Genomic DNA, 16,526 nt, shown 5'->3' on the forward strand with positions numbered 1-16,526 from the left:
TATAACCAAAATATGACCAATACAATTTCTTAAGCTACTAGTAAATCTGTAACTTAGATGTGAAAGCAAGAGGAACCCTAATATGCTGACCATAACTGCTGTCAAATAATCGATTCTTCGATGCTAAGCGTTGACTTATTGAAATAATAATTTAATAAATTCGTGTTAAATAAGTTTTATTGAAACGTACTCGCGTAAACCAAGGCAATATAAATAGAGAGTTATCAGTGGAATAAACAAAAAAATAGATCTACCCCATTTCTTATTACAAGACCTCATGTATATTGCTTATTTCTTTTTGGGTAAACAAAGGTTGTCTTAAATAAAGCACTGCTAGTTTCAGTTATGACAGGGAGAAATGAATTTCAACTCTGTCAGATTATTAATTATGCAAACGTCCTGGTACGAAAGTTATATCTTGCAAATTCTTTGCTTTTAAATAATATTTCTGATTTAATTTTAAAGAAGAGAGGCAAATTATATTCAAGATTTTTAAGTTCGCAACGTTTGTATTTTCCAATCGGCTTTCAAGAAAAGAGCGTTCGATTTTAATGGCAACGCACTTTCAGGCCTTCCGGTGTTATATGTGTCAATGAGCTTTATTTAGCCAGCTCGTGATATGACGAATTTTACGATCGTCTCTTTAAGTATTTGTATACGTTAATTCAATGTCAAAAGCATCGAATTTCCATGCAAAATTTTAGTCAACTATAACAAGTATATTAAAACGATGATCGGGCTTCATTTTTGTTACTAATACGCAGCGCTGCTCAAGTTTAACATTCAAACCTTATGTTACGTTAACTATTCTACGTATTGTTCCCGCTACAAGTACAGTATAACAAAACTTGTATAAAATAGTTTTCAAAAATTACAATAAGTGCAAAAGTGTATAGGTGTCTTAAGGCAGTTGATTATCTGTAGAACAGCTTGTTAGACGCGTGTTGAGAAGCAATAAAATGGGAACAATTTACTAAGTACTACTCCGTTATTAGTGTGTTTTAAGTGAGCAATTCATTGATGAGAGGTAACTACTTTTATTTATAAATCATTCTTGCTTTTTGTTACTACGGCCACTAAAGCATTGTAATAAACAATAGATATAGAAAGTAGCATCAAGTACTGTACTGATATTTCCCTTTAAAAATCCTTTTATTTGCCTACAGTAAGTTTTAACTTAAACAAAGAACAATTTTATAAAATAAATCATTTCTCCGCTACTTGTTTTCAAACAGTTTTCTCCCTAGCCTCCATAGACCTCCCCTAGACTTGAGCATTTATTTTTCTAATGGAACATAATAGGATTGTTAGCTGCAAAAAGTGCCAGAAAATTGTGTCTTTTATATGAGTTTAATGACCCAAGTTACATTTTATGCTTTATTCTCAACTTTTAAAACATTTGTCTCACTTTCTGGATTATTTTATGACGAAAATATATTAACAAACAAAATGTTTTATATATCTAAAGAACGTAAATTATAGATAGCACAGTTTTCTTTATGCTGTTTACACATTTTCCATTCTAAAGGGTTCCGCGAATTGACCTATGCGAAGTATCATTAGGGCAAGAGCTTTGGGTTCATTAAGCTATTGTCGACGACACAAAGAGCAATGTCAGACGATGATGAATTGCCCTGTTTAATCCTTTCAACGTGTTTTATCGAAATCGGTGGATTATGGACTTATGAAATTACAATGAAAATAAAATAACAATTTCCCTACTTCCGATGATTAAACATTATTTAATGAATGTGTATCCGAATGAGATAATAACATCTTTTATTATTACTCACTTGCTACAGGATTGGTCTTTCGTCTTTTTGTAATACTGGGGAATTCTAGATTACTGAGTTCGGTCTCTATTGGAAGACAAATTATATGTAAAATTGATAATTTGGGGTAAACGATTTCCAGAACTATAAGAAGTTTTTATTACCTTACATATTTCTACACTACTAATTAAGCAGTCTCTATGTAAAACTTTCTTCTATATAACAATAATTATGAGTCGTACGTCTATACCACTGACTACTAATAAATGAAGAAAGTCAAATATTTTGCAAATTTTGGCAATGTTCCGCGTTTTGCGAACGTGCTATGGAAAACCTGATAATTCGTTTTTTGAATTTACCATACCATACCAGTACTTAAATATAAAAATAATGTAAGAATAGTTAAAGTTCTTCACGAATGAATACAAAATCTATTGAATTACTTATTTAACTTAAAAATTGCAGCGCTTAAATTCGCGTTTATATTCTTTAAATTAGGAATCAATGTTCTATTATATCAACTCCAAGTTCATATTGCCAAGAAATTATATATGTTCAAAGTATGATACCTTAGTCTGTGTTTGTGCAGATATTGATGAAACACAAAAGTTATTCGTTAAAAATTATTTTAAGTCCAGTAAATTGTAATTGGGCGTTTTTCATTTCGCTTTATTGCTGCATATTATTTCGTTTCCATTAGTTAAAAGGTTAAAAGCTGTTTGTAACAGACAATTTTTCAATTGTATATTTCTGAAAGTGTTAAACTTTTGGTGTATTACGCGTTGATGATTTTTCGATGTTCAATATATATAAAAACGTACTGTGGTTTGTTTCCACATTATATAAAATAGGTCATCATGCGGTATCATCATCATCATCATCAATGGTTATACAGCCCCTTGTGTCTATCTATTGCTTCCCGCGTCCAATTGCGAACCCCTATTGTTTCGAGTTCCTTGACAACTCCATCCCACCAACGCAGCCTCGGTCTATCGGGTTTTCTCTTGCCACCGGGTTGTCAGTTCAGTAAGGACCTTGGGGTTCTATCGTTCGCCATTCGGTGCACATGTCCCAGCCACTTGAGCCTGTTGCAATTTATGAATTGGACGATGTTGGCATCATCTAAGATGTTATAAAGTGTTATCATGCGGTATACCTATACCAATGTTAATGAAGATTCATATTAATTAATGAAGAGAGATGTACGAAGATTCGCTGTCATCTAGATCCGGTACTCCGCATAGCGATATCAATTGTGATCCTAACTCAACGTTGAGTTAAACAATAACAAAATGCCTTACAACGGGATAGCTATTGTTACAGAAAGTTACTTTGTGTATCGGCGCTGGGAGCCTAATAGATCGTAGATGGGTCTACGATATCCAATGCAATTTAGAATCATCACAACATTCGTAGCAGCGAACTGCTACGTGCTACGTTCATGATATTACACAAGATTTATGTTTGCCGCTAACCACTTGTATTTTCAGAATTGTTTGGAGATATATTACTTTTACTTTACAATAATTATATGTATAGAACAGGGGCAAGACGGCTCATCTGATGTTAAGTCGCCGCACATAAACATTCGCACTACTAGAAGGCTAAGACTAAGGCTAGTACGTTGCCGGCCTGTTTCAAATTGCTACCCTAAGATAAAGATATTGTTTTTGCGTTCATAAAAGCCAATTAGATAGAATCTGTTGAGCGGTGATTGTTGCATTAGAATTTCTATGATAACTACATAAAAACCCATCTAAACAGTTTCTTATAATATTAACTTATGTCTGTATAACTTAAAGTTAAATTTATTCTATACTTATAGCGAAAATACTTTCCTAAGCCCTACGAAAGCTGTTGATGGATTGATGTAATAATTTAAAAACAGCTTTCGCTGAAATAGCCAGTTTAAATAAAAGGTAATTTTCTTTGAAAGTTCTATTTCTATCGTCGCTGATGCTAGCAACCATTGATTGCCCAATTATGTCTATATCAAAATATTTAGCCATTAGCGCTAATGAATTCGTCGGTCACTCTTTAAGGACCTTATAGTATAAGATCCCGATATACCTTCACCGAGATGCTTATTTAATGAAACGTATTTTATATTTAATTTAATATGTCAATAAATATAATCCATATGGGTTGCCTAGCAAATTTCAGTCCAGAGTTTGTTTAATTAATATTATGTTTAGTATTTTTGTAAACCACTTTACTATGTAACATCTACAACGTATGTATGAACAAACTCAATCTTTTTTTTTCTGTCAAGTCAGATGTTTGATATTTTTTTTGACGTGATAACGTATTTAAAATCGTTTTAGTCGGGTGACATGTTCAGAAACTTGTGTCACACCAAAACCTCACGAGCGCGATCGCAGGTATAACGAGAGAGAGACGGACCGATCTCCCGTCTCATCTCACTCTAGCGGCATACAAACGAATGGAGATTTTCTCGTGCGGTTAAGTTTTCGTTGAATTTTTAACAGTGAAACAAAATGTGAAGTGCAAGTGAAGTGTTACAACAATTGCAACAAAAAAAGGTGAATAAAATAAAATAGCCTACTTACTAACAATTAACATTCTTGAATAAACTTGTAAAAGTAATGAAAGATGGAAAAAAGACACGTGTAAACAAACGAAATTTAGAGGTTATGTTATGATAAAAAACTTATATCACCAATAAGACGTTATCACGTAAACATCTCGTTCGTAAACCTACTTTACAAACAACCAATACAAGTTTTTTTTTTATAGAACGGGGGGCAAACGGGCAGGAGGCTCACCTGATGTTAAGCCGCCGCCCATGGACACTCTCAATGCCAGAGGGCTCGCGAAAGAAATTTATTAATTAATTAATTTATATGTGTATAGAAAGATGCAGTGCTGGGCTGCGAGTCAACTCTTTTACAGAAAACTGTCTGATAAAATGAGACAAATGCGTTCTACGCCTCGACGGAGCTAAGCTTTTAAATAAATACTTAGCTTTTTATAACACGACACCTATTCATTTACATTTCCCTACCAGCTACGAGATTTTCATTTTGCTTTGACCATACTGAAACGATTTTTCTGTTTCCGTGTCGGATTCTGTTCTTTAACTGACCGTCGATTATTAGGATTGAAGCTCAGATAAACTCAACTCAGACCTGCAATATCCATTCACGATACGAACATGAATTAAAATCAATATATATCAGAGGTTCTGAAAATTAAGTAAATACAATTTTAAATGAATAAGACGATGACGCAATCAATTATAACGAATCAAACCCTCACGTAAAAAGATGCGCCTTCAAGCGGTAGACGGTGAGATGCGTCAGAGCCGACTTTTTAGCAAAACAAATGTATAAGAATCATGGAACTGAAATCTTTTCTCGCGCTTTGTCAATCAATGGTTGAGTTAAATTCAATAAAGAAATAACATGTGCGTTCGTTAAAGCGGAAAATTGCCAATGAATTTTTAGGTGGTATTAAAATACATAGTACTAGTGGCGCTACATTCCTTTAAATAGGTTCCTTTTGAATATAAAATACCATCCGTAATACCTCGACGTCCGTCGTTCTACTACTGAGCGTTTTTGAGGTAGTTTTTTCGATAACCACCATTATGTGAAACCAGCTGCCCACTGAAGTATTTCCGAAGCAATTCGACTTAGGGTCCTTCAAGAAAAGAGAGTACCAATTCTAAAAAGTCCAATGCAGTTCTTTGAATAACCGGCATCATCTCAAACTTAACTACGTGGTAGAATAATTTATCTATATATATAAAAGAAAGTCGTGTTTGTTACAACACTTATAACTCGAGAACGGCTGGACAGATTGCCATGGTTTTTGATTTGTTGGATTTGTTTCCGTCCCGAATAGCAATATGAATAGAATAAGCAATAAAATATCGGATAAGTTATCGAATAACAATAAATTAATTAATTAATTTTACGAATGCAAAAACCATATGGTGCCATCTGTTGACAAAACTACGCATCATTTTACGTCGAATTCGTGTCAGTTCAAGAAATTCCGATCTTGAGGTGAATGAGGAGATGCATAACCATGCTTTGATCCTGATCAAAAGATGTTAAATATCAGAAAGTGCTTAACATGCAGTATCGCCATATTGACGCTAGAGAGAAGATGCCTAATGTGTAAAACTGCCATTCTTCTTTCGCAATGGCAAGCAATAAAACATTTCTGTATTTGCAAAAAAGTTGTATTAATGTAACAGTTAACATTAATGAAATCCTAAAATAAGTTAAATTAAAGTAACAACAATACAATATAAGGTTGTAGGGCGGAACGAAGTTAGCCAGGTCAGCTAGTATAAGATATAATTACGACCGCAGTCTCTGAACAATTTTCTGTTTAAAGATACTAACAAATTGCTGGATATCTGCGTGACAAGACAAGACATAATAATCGCATAAATGGCAATCGCATAAGTAAGATTTGTTCAAATAACATAATATAATATCCATTATATAGTGACTTTAATATTGCGAAGTTGGACGTAAAATAACTTATAAAAAGACCAGTCTGACATCAGCAATGTCAAGGAGAGGGTTGACACTGATTTTCACTCAAGGCCCCTCATTGTCTCAAGATAGTCGATGCAAATAAAAGACGTATTACAATAGGTGTTCATTTGTAAAGTGTTTTATTTTTTATTTAAATAAAATATAGTGAAAATTGATTATAGTATCATCATCGCTTTGGTTATCGCTTCAGCTTAACTTGTACCGTACAACTTATAAAGTATATTCTTGTGGACATCACAAAAATCCTTTCCTTTCTGCTACTTAACAACAAACATTCCACAGAGAAGCTAGACAATTAGCTTCAGTTTCGCTGATAATGACGCTAAACAAGATGTGCCTGTCGCACTAGTCATTACGGAAGTCGAAACTATGTTTGGAATAAATTGTAACTAAATAAACAATCAATTTAATTTGTGTTAATAAATTGAACAGATTGATTGTCACTATGAGAATCGAACCTACGGCTTCTGGGCTGCCAAGTGTGTATCTAATAAACTACAAAGCCGCTAACAATATGTTACAGATATTATTTTATCACTTACAGTTTCAGTTAAAGCAGATGTGTTCAATACAGACTAATAAGTATGAATGGATGCAATTACCATAAAAGCTTCTACATTTGGTATTATCTCATTGTAGCTTGGTAAAACCACTTTCATCAATGTATTTCATTCAACAAAAATATCCTGTTTAAATAATTAAAGTTTTATGTTCAACCAATAGATGTCGCCTGTGGAACCTTGAATCGCGGTATTGGTTTGCTTTGAGAATAGTATAAGTTGTTCAAGGTATTTTTAATAAATGTTTGGTACAGCTGTCTGCCACCCTGTTGAGCACACGAGCCTTTTCTTTTATCGCGTTTTGTTTAAAATCTTTATTAAGTAAAGATAATAACAAACACCGAACGAGGGAGCCGCCTGCACTAAATACTACGCCGGCACCAAGGTAAGGAAAGTGCTGCGCCTATCCCGGCTTCCCACCAGCGGGTCTCACCGGGGGATGCGCATGCGCGGACCAAACTAAGGTGTCCAGGCTGTGCCTGGCAGACTCCAGCTCCCGTTATGGAGCGAAGATCCCGTCGCGACGAGTCTGGCCCGCGCGCCAAAGAACGCTCCCGCTCGCGCGGTGGAGCCGCGCCGCCGCCGCCGTCGTCAACCACAATTACACCCGCGTCGCGTATGGCAGACCGGCCCAGGTTTGACTCTCGCTCGCGTAGCGATCGAGCCCTGGGACCGGGAGCCGAAGACAGTGTAAATAAAAACATTTCCTACGAACAGCTCTCGTCGCGGTATACGGCTGGCGTATACCCCGACGCAGCGGCCCCCCACAACCCCTCCCCCGCGGAGGAAATTAGTGACCAACGCGGAATATCGCGTACGACCTCGGATGTAAATTTAAATGCAAATTTAAATATAAACTTAAGTGAAAGTGTAAGTGCCCACGGTGGCGATTTTAGGCCGCAGCTCTCGTCGCGGTATACGGACGACGAGAGCGCCCTTGTCGCCACCCCGCACCGACCTCAACCTCATCAAATAATAAATCCTGTAAGTAAAGATTTATCAGACCTATCTTATCAAGGCGACAACCCTGCCCATGGGCGCGATCCTGAAGAGCTGATCGCGTACCTAGAGGGCGACCTGCGGCCTTTGCAGCCCGTATCCGCGCGGGCCGGATATGAGTTGGATGCGTTTTTTGTTGCGCAGACAATCATAGGCCGGTACGCAACGGACGGGCTCGCACGTGCCATGTGCGAGTACCTCTCACAGACCCGCAGGCGCCTACTGGAGCAGGGTGTCATGACATCGCCGCTATCAAGCGACGAACACAATGCGCTCGCCGAAGCGAGGCGAGCGCATAATTTCTCCTTACGCCGCCCGCCGCCGCAGGACTTTTACGAGGACGCCGCCGGGACGGCGCCCAAGCGCATGTGCGCACAGACGACGCCGCCATCTCCCGCCATATGCCGCCATCGGATGCCGCCGCAACCGCAGGCGCCGTTGTCTCAGAGAGACCCGCGCCGTCGTCGCCTGGCGGATGCGCCCATGGGCATGACGCCCACCATGGCGCCCCCCGCACCCCATCAAGTGGCGGCTCAAACGGAGCCGCAGGTCACGGCGGACACGGATTTATCGACGACCGCCCCGCCCATGGGCACGACGCCCACCACGGTGCCTCCCGCACCCCCACAAGCGACGGCTCAATCAGCGCCTCAAGACGCGGCGAATTCGTACGCCGCGACGACTGCATCGCCGGCAGTAGCCCGCCGGCCCCCCCTCGCACCCCTGCCCCCCGCCGCATCGAAGCCAAAATATCCGCCGTTTGTGATCGAGTCCCTCCCTGACTGGACGGTACATGTCAGGGAGATGAAAAAAAGGCTCGGGCGCACGGTCAACGCGCGCGCTTTTGGGCAGGGGTTGAAAATCATCCCCGAAGACGAAGAGGAGTACCGTGTGGTACAACGGTACCTTGGGGAGTTGGAGAGTAGCGGCGTCAACGTCGTTTACTTCTCCTACTCCCTACCAGCTGACAGGCAGCTGAAGGTGGCAGTGCGGGGCGTTCCGGCGGACACGGAGCCCGAGGCCATCATGACAGAGCTGCGCGACCTCGGGTTTGAGCCGGAACACGCTCAGCCCATACGCGCCAGGAAGGGTAGACCGGGGTGTATCTTCCTAGTTATTCTGCGCCGCACCCCCGACCTCACCCCCGCTATATATGACATCAAGGAGTTGCTGTGTATACCGGGGGTCACGATCGAGTCCTGGCGGGGCAAAAGGGGCCCCGCCCAATGTCACCGGTGCCAAGGATTTAGACACTCTTCGCACCAATGCCACCGGGCCTTAGCCTGTGTGAGGTGCGGGGAGGGACACCACGCCACAGACTGCCCCCTGCCAAAGGGGGCAACGCCGAAGTGCGTCAACTGCAAGGGGGCGCACCCGGCGAACCATAGCACGTGCCCTGTGCTAAAGGAGGAGGCGCGCAATAAGCGCGCAGGCACAGTGGCACACACCACACGGGGCATGGGCGCCTCGAAGGCGCGTGGCGCACATGGCGCGCCTGGCGCGCCTGGCGCACCTGGCGCAAGTGGCGCGCGGGGCGCGCGTGGTGCGCATGGCGCGCAGAGCGCGCGTGACGCACATGGCGCGCATGGCGCACCTGGCGCTTCTGCCCGTGCACCCGCAAAGCATGGAGACGAGCCGCGCACGCATGCGCAGGCTGAGCCGCGCGCCCATGGGCAGCACGTTTCGTACCATCGAGATGTAGACATCATCTCCTACCCTACGGAGCCCCTGCGAGGTCAGCGCAGGCGCCCCAGAGGTAGGAGAGGTCGGGGGGGGTTGCAACCCCCCGCCCCCCCGCGCGCGGAGTTTTCTGCGCAAGCCGAGGCTGGCCCCAGTAGGGCCGCCGCCGACTCCGCTCCAGCCGATGGAGCCACCAGAGCCGCCGGACAGCGAGCCGCACGCCCCCACAGTGGGGGCCCATTGGGGGGCCTGACGCCTTCCATTGAGGCGGCGATCGTTGAAGCGGTTGACAGGGCGGTCAACGAATTGATGGGCGCCCTATACCCGCCCCCGTCCGATCATCGTGCAGGACGCCGAGGGCGCAGTAGAGGCGTAAGAAAACAAAGAAGATGAACTTACGCCTCCTGCACTGGAACGCCGCAGGCCTTCGGGGAAAAGGCCACCACCTGCGTCACATCTTGCGTACCCAAGACGTGGATGTGGCGCTCATCTCCGAAACACACTTGCGCTCCACCGACCGCCTGAGTGCTGCGGGCTACTTCGTCTACCGCGAAGAGCACCAGGCGATCACCGGGGCGCCCATACGTGGCCTGGCGGTACTGATTAGAAGGAGGATTCCTCATCGTGCCATCCAGGCCACAAATCACACTGGCATCCTGACGCTAGGGGTAGAGCTGGAACTGGGTGGCCAGCCCACAGAAGTGTTGGCCATCTACGCTCCCCCTGGCTCTAACTTCATCCCGGCCGAATTGGAGGCCACGCTCAAACAGAGGCCAACAATCCTCGCGGGCGACTGGAATGCCAAGCACATCAGCTGGCACTCGCACTCCAACAGCCCGCGGGGGATTCGACTTCTACAATACGCCGAGACCCGAGGTTACACCGTGTGCGGGCCAGAAGACGCGACACACTACCCAAGGATAGACACCCACAGGCCGGACATCATAGACTTGGTGGTACACAACCGGCCTGGCCTCCACCTGGCGCAGGAGGTACTGATGGACGAATTCCAGTCGGACCACCAGCCAGTGCTGTGCATCGTCGCGGGGGCACCATCCCCGCCTGCGCGCACCTGCAGGGTCACCGACTGGAACGCCTTCGAGTCCATCATTGGAGACACCCCTGCACCCGGCCCACCGGACATGACACCAGGCGCCGTTGACGACATGGCGGAGTCCATGACGCGGCAACTCCAGGCGGCTCTGGCGGAAGCTACCACGACGCGTCCGCCGGAGGTCATACGCCCAGACCTCGCTCCCCACGTGCAAAGACTGATAAAACAGAAGCGCGCACTCAGGAGGCAGTGGCAGCGCAATCGCTGCCCAGTGCTGAAGGCGCAGCTGAACCGCCTCGCCGAGCGTGTCAAGGCCGAACTGGCGACACACGCGCGGCGCACGTGGGAGCACTCACTGGGAGAGGCCACTACAGAGCCTACTCGCCTCTTCCAATTATGCCGCCGTCTCTACCGGACTCCAGAGCCGAAGCGTCCACTGTATGACAGCAACGGCGTCATCACCTACAATGACACCGATCGGGCCGAAATCTTCGCCGAACACCTCCAGCGCCAATTCTCGCCGAACACCGCGACATCCCCTACGCGTGTGGCTGAGGTAGAGAGCGCTGTCGAGGCCCGGTTGTCGAGCCCGATCCCACCTGACGAAGCCGGGATCTTCTTCTCGCCATCGCAAGTGCGGAAGACGATCCGACGACTGCCGCTGAAGAAGGCCCCAGGACCGGATGGCATCACCCACCAGGCGCTGCGCCATCTGCCGATGAGGTGGATTGTCGCGCTGGCGCGCCTTTTCACGGGAATCCTCCGGACCCTCCACTTCCCGAAGACCTGGAAAGAGGGCAAGGTGATCCTAATACCGAAGCCCAGGAAGGACTCTACCCGACCTGAGAGCTACCGGCCCATCACTCTGCTCTCGACGCAGTCGAAGCTGTTCGAGAGGCTGCTGCTGCAGAGGATCCAACTTTACCTGCAGCCAAGGCCCGAACAGTTTGGCTTCCGCGGCGAGCACAGCACGACGTTGCAGCTGACGAAGGTGCTCTTCACTGCAGCCACGGCCCTGAACAAGAAGAACGCGGCCGCAGCCGTCATGCTGGACATGGAAAAGGCCTTCGACCGTGTCTGGCACGATGGCCTCGTGTTGAAGCTCGCCGAATCTCCACTGCCCCGCCGCATAGTCGCCGTGCTCCGCGCCTTTCTCACTGATCGCACGTTTTTCGTAGCGACGGGAGAGGCTGCGTCGAGACCGCGACCTATCACGGCGGGTGTACCACAAGGCAGCGTGCTGTCTCCAATCTTGTATGCCACGTATACTGACGACGTCCCGTGCCCAGAAGGGTGCACCTTGGCCCTCTACGCAGACGATACGGCGTACGTGGCCACATCCCTAAATATAAAGCACGCTGCGGTTAAGCTCCAACGCGCTCTGGACCTCCTGCCAGAGTGGCTAGAAAAGTGGAGACTAGCCGCCAACCCTAACAAGACACAGGCGATTGCCTTTGGCCAGAGTAAGTTGCCGCCGCCCCTGAGATTCCTGGATCAGGACGTGCCGTGGAAGACGCCGGTCACATATTTAGGGGTCACCATAGACCGGCGACTCACAATGCGGCACCATGTCAACAGGGCAGTAGGGAGAGCCAAGGGTGCGACGTACGCGCTCTACCCCCTACTCTACGGCAACTTACCCCTCCAGACCAAGCTCGCGCTCTACAAACTGTACGTGCGCCCACACCTAACGTACGCGGCACCGGCGTGGTACTCCTACACAAAGGAGACCCACCGCCAGAGACTGCGCGCCGTACAAAACATCAACCTACGACGCGCAGTGGGGGCCCCCCGCTACGTTAGGAACACCACCATAGCGCGGGACTTGAGGATGGAGTCAATCGACGAGTTCGTCGCACGGCTCGCCAAGGGGATGTTTGATCGAGCGGACGCCTCTCAACATCCCCACCTCAAGGACATCGCGCCGTGGCACTCCAGGCCACCAGACAAATACAGGTATCCGCGTGAGCTATTCTCCGCGGATACCCCAACCACCGGACGTGACACCAGGGCAGCAACCGCGGCTACGACCGCTGGTCGCCTCGCTGGGCCTCCCCCGGGGCCACCGGGGGTCTCACCCGGCGGAGCTTGACCGCGAGCCGCGTAGCTGCCCGATACCAACCATTGAGACACCAGGGCCAAGTCGAGAATACTCCTTGGCCCCAAACCACCGGATTGACACCCCGGAATAGACCCCATCGGCTGCGCGCAGCGAGTTGAGGCCAACGTCTCCTTGCGCGCTGCAGCCCCCACCAAGAGGAGAAACCTCGACCCCGTACCGCCCTGTATTAGCAGGGCGCGAGAAGTCACACCACCCGAAGGGGGCATAGCCCCGAACGGGCTTAAACACACCCCTCTAGAGGGAGTGTGTAACAAAAGCAAACGACTAATAAATGTTTCGGCCTTTGAATTAGTGTGTTTTATTTGTTCATATCCTGTTTTATATTATATCAATTAATATTAAGCAATATGAACAAAAAGTGGATTATTTAAATACGTTTCGTGCTAAATGCATAGAATGTTGTTACCATATAAAAAATGAAATTTATTTAAGCTAGGGATGTGTCATCATGACACATTTTTTATGCAGAATGTCACATGACACTGTCATGTGACATTCTGCATAAAAATTCGATTTTTATTAATCGGAATTTCAGAATCGGATGTATGTATATTACTATATTGTATATCCAATATCCCTGATAGTTCGAGGTCCGGGTTATAAAAGGCCAGACATAATTTCGGGAGGTGGCAGATGAAAAATCGACTATGATTGATTCTAAATTATTAAAATAATCGATTATTTTAAATATAAAAATCGCGTAAAAAAAACGATTTTTACTTTTTCTTTCGATTTTTACTTCGATTTTTTTAGTAATCGATTATTTTTTCACATCCCTAATTTAAACAGAACATATGAGCATTTGCGATCGTCACAGACTATCCCCTTATTCATAAAATCTGGTTCAGATTAACGATAATGTGTTTTTATTAATTATTGTATATTGTGTTCGTTAGAATTATAGATGTCATACCTTTAAACTGACTTGCAAAGCAAATAATATTCATTTGTTTGTTTGTTTTTTTTAATTTTATGTCTTTGAAATAGCAATCATTAAACTATCCAGCTTAAACGTAATTTCATAGACAAGAGTTAACAGAAGGTGACCCATCGATATCGATTGATTGGGTCTTATCTACAGGTGTCGAGGGTTTACGGAGCCTTGAAACGTGTGTCACAATTTGAATTGGGTTTATTTGGGTTGACCCGACGTAGGACCCATTACGGTTCTTTGTACAGAAATATTGGTGTAATATTGAGAAATTTTATTCTTTTCTTTGTCATTTCCCGAAATTCAATTTTTGGAGATCTATTTGACGCTTTTAAAGTAAGGATGATTGTTTTGACGTGATAATATCTCATTAATCATGACTCATTGTCACGTTCGGCCTGAGTTAAGCATAACTTGTCTAATTTTCATGTTCCGCCTGAGCCGATTACAAATTTTCATCAATGTTTCCTTATGACGCTATCACGTAAAATTAACACCCGTAAATCAACTTTACAGACAAAAATTGTTAGAGACAATTTTTTTAGAATAAATAATTTTATGTTATAATCCTGGCTAATACTAGAAACATTTACAAATTTTCCATTTAATAAATCTGTTTTTTTTGCTATGGTCCTTTAAATTTGGTGATAAACTTAAACATTCCTTACGCTTTATAAATATATTATCAAATTAATAATAAAAAATAATTAATCAAGGACAAATGTAAGTAGTAAAAATGATCTTCATCGAAGTCGTAACATCACAAACGGTTGATGTCCTACTTTCCTTGGATTAAAAACGATCAATGAGATGTAACTGATGCCCCATCAGGGTCACGCGCCAAGGCAGTCCGTTGTCTTATCATTTCTAATCAAATGAAATATTTTCATTTTTTATTATAATTTTATTATTTTTGACTACTCATGTAATGTTATTTTTTCAATAAAGTACACATCAATTTCAAATGTTACACTGTTTGAACATCTGCAAACAACATAGCCCGCTTTTCAATAAGCAAATGGAAAATCTATCCATCACGTGGGAAACTCAATTTTCTATGTTCAAGACACAAACTGCTTTTGTCGTCTCTGCACAAAGACAAGATGGAATTAAGTAATCGTAGTTAATGCAAAGAGAAGGCTTGCAAGTTTTCTAAGAAACTTACGTAAAACTTACACAGGCGTCTTTTGTTCTGAAGTTGTTAAGGACATTTTTGTTTAGCTATTCTGTATATGCACAATAGTGATGGCAAATTGCGGCTGAATGAATGATTTTTTATTTTTATTACCACGAAGTATAAGGCCCAAAATTGATGTGTCATGTACGGCTGACCACTTTGGTATAAAAAAAGATTTAAGAAAACAAAAACAAAAGTATGAGGCTAAAGCCAGGAATTGTAGTGCCATTTTTTTGTAATGTATAAATAAATGTTACAATTTTAAGGCCATTAAAACTTTAACATTTGTAATAAGTTATATAGAATCCTGGCGCTAGACAACTCAACAAAAAGGCCAGAAGGCAATCAGTAACACGATTAACACAATGATTCAGCGAGAATTTTAATGTTTTCGTTGATCGAATAGATACGGGTCACTGCACTTGATAATTTGATTTCGTCTTTACACCCTAAGTCTAATTCAGTTTTGAAATAGTTATAAGTCTTCAAACTCTTTATTTAATCCAGATCCTATAACCGGTAGCCTTTCGGAGAACTATTGCCGGTGGAGATCTACTTAGATAGTACGAGCACTGAAAATGAAAAAAAAACATAACAGGAAGTTTTTTACTTGTCGTTCGTTTCTTTTGATTTCGTTGCGACTATGGGTACACTTATTCAGAAATAATACGCGATATAGATTAATTGATACCGATTTAATTTTAACCCAGTTATGGCAGGGGTAATGTGATAATGTGAGGACCTAAATAATGCGACCAACCATATACAAGAATTTATACATCTTATATTCACTGACACGTCTTACAAAATCAAGCTGCTTATAGGCTTAGTCATCTGTTGTGTCAATATGGTCATCATGCGTCATAACTTCTAAAAAAAATTTTTTACTTTTCTAAATATATACCTAAATAATTTAATTTCTTAATTGTGTAAAACATTTAATGAGTTATTATTATTAATTTGCTTATAAAATAATCGTTCTCAATAACTCTTCAATCTTGTTCCTTGGTCTGTGAAGAATTAGCTAAGAATATGTTTTTTTTCGACAATGATTTACGATAATATTTTATGTTGTATTTATTATAAGTAAATAAATGTGTGCAGAGTTATTCTAGGCAAAAAATAAAATTACGTTGAAGTGTATTTAAAAAATCTTCAGCCTGCTTGTAACCTTCAAGGCGCATTTTCTCACAAACAAACTGAAATTACCTCAAAATTCTAACAACACTTTAAGAGCATTCTCAGCGAGTTTACCTTAAGCGAAACTTTAATGGCTTGAAGTGTTTAAAGACAAAAGTTTTCAATTTTATTTCCTGCACCGAGGCTTTAGCAAGCTTTTCTTCTCTTAGATCTTATGTTTGCTTTTAATGCGATAGTAAACATTATTTTAGTATCTATCTATTCTATATACATAATCTATTTTACTATTAAGTTCTTGAATGTCTTAACGAATAACATAATACAGTTTTATAAGAAAAAAAAATGTATGTACCTTTCTCTTAAAATAGGCTACGTTTTAATAAGCGCAATGACTAGTGTAATGGTAATATGATTACTGTAGCAATAATTCTATTGATACTATAGAAATTTAACCGTTGCGCCAAGATAATATAATAAAGAAATTTGAACATTATGTTACGGCCTATAAATTAAAAATACAATATCCTATGACAAATATATCTGGAACGTACGCCAT

This window comes from Pieris napi, chromosome 7 (genome assembly GCF_905475465.1).
Source record: "Pieris napi chromosome 7, ilPieNapi1.2, whole genome shotgun sequence".
In the NCBI taxonomy this organism is placed as follows: domain Eukaryota; kingdom Metazoa; phylum Arthropoda; class Insecta; order Lepidoptera; family Pieridae; genus Pieris; species Pieris napi.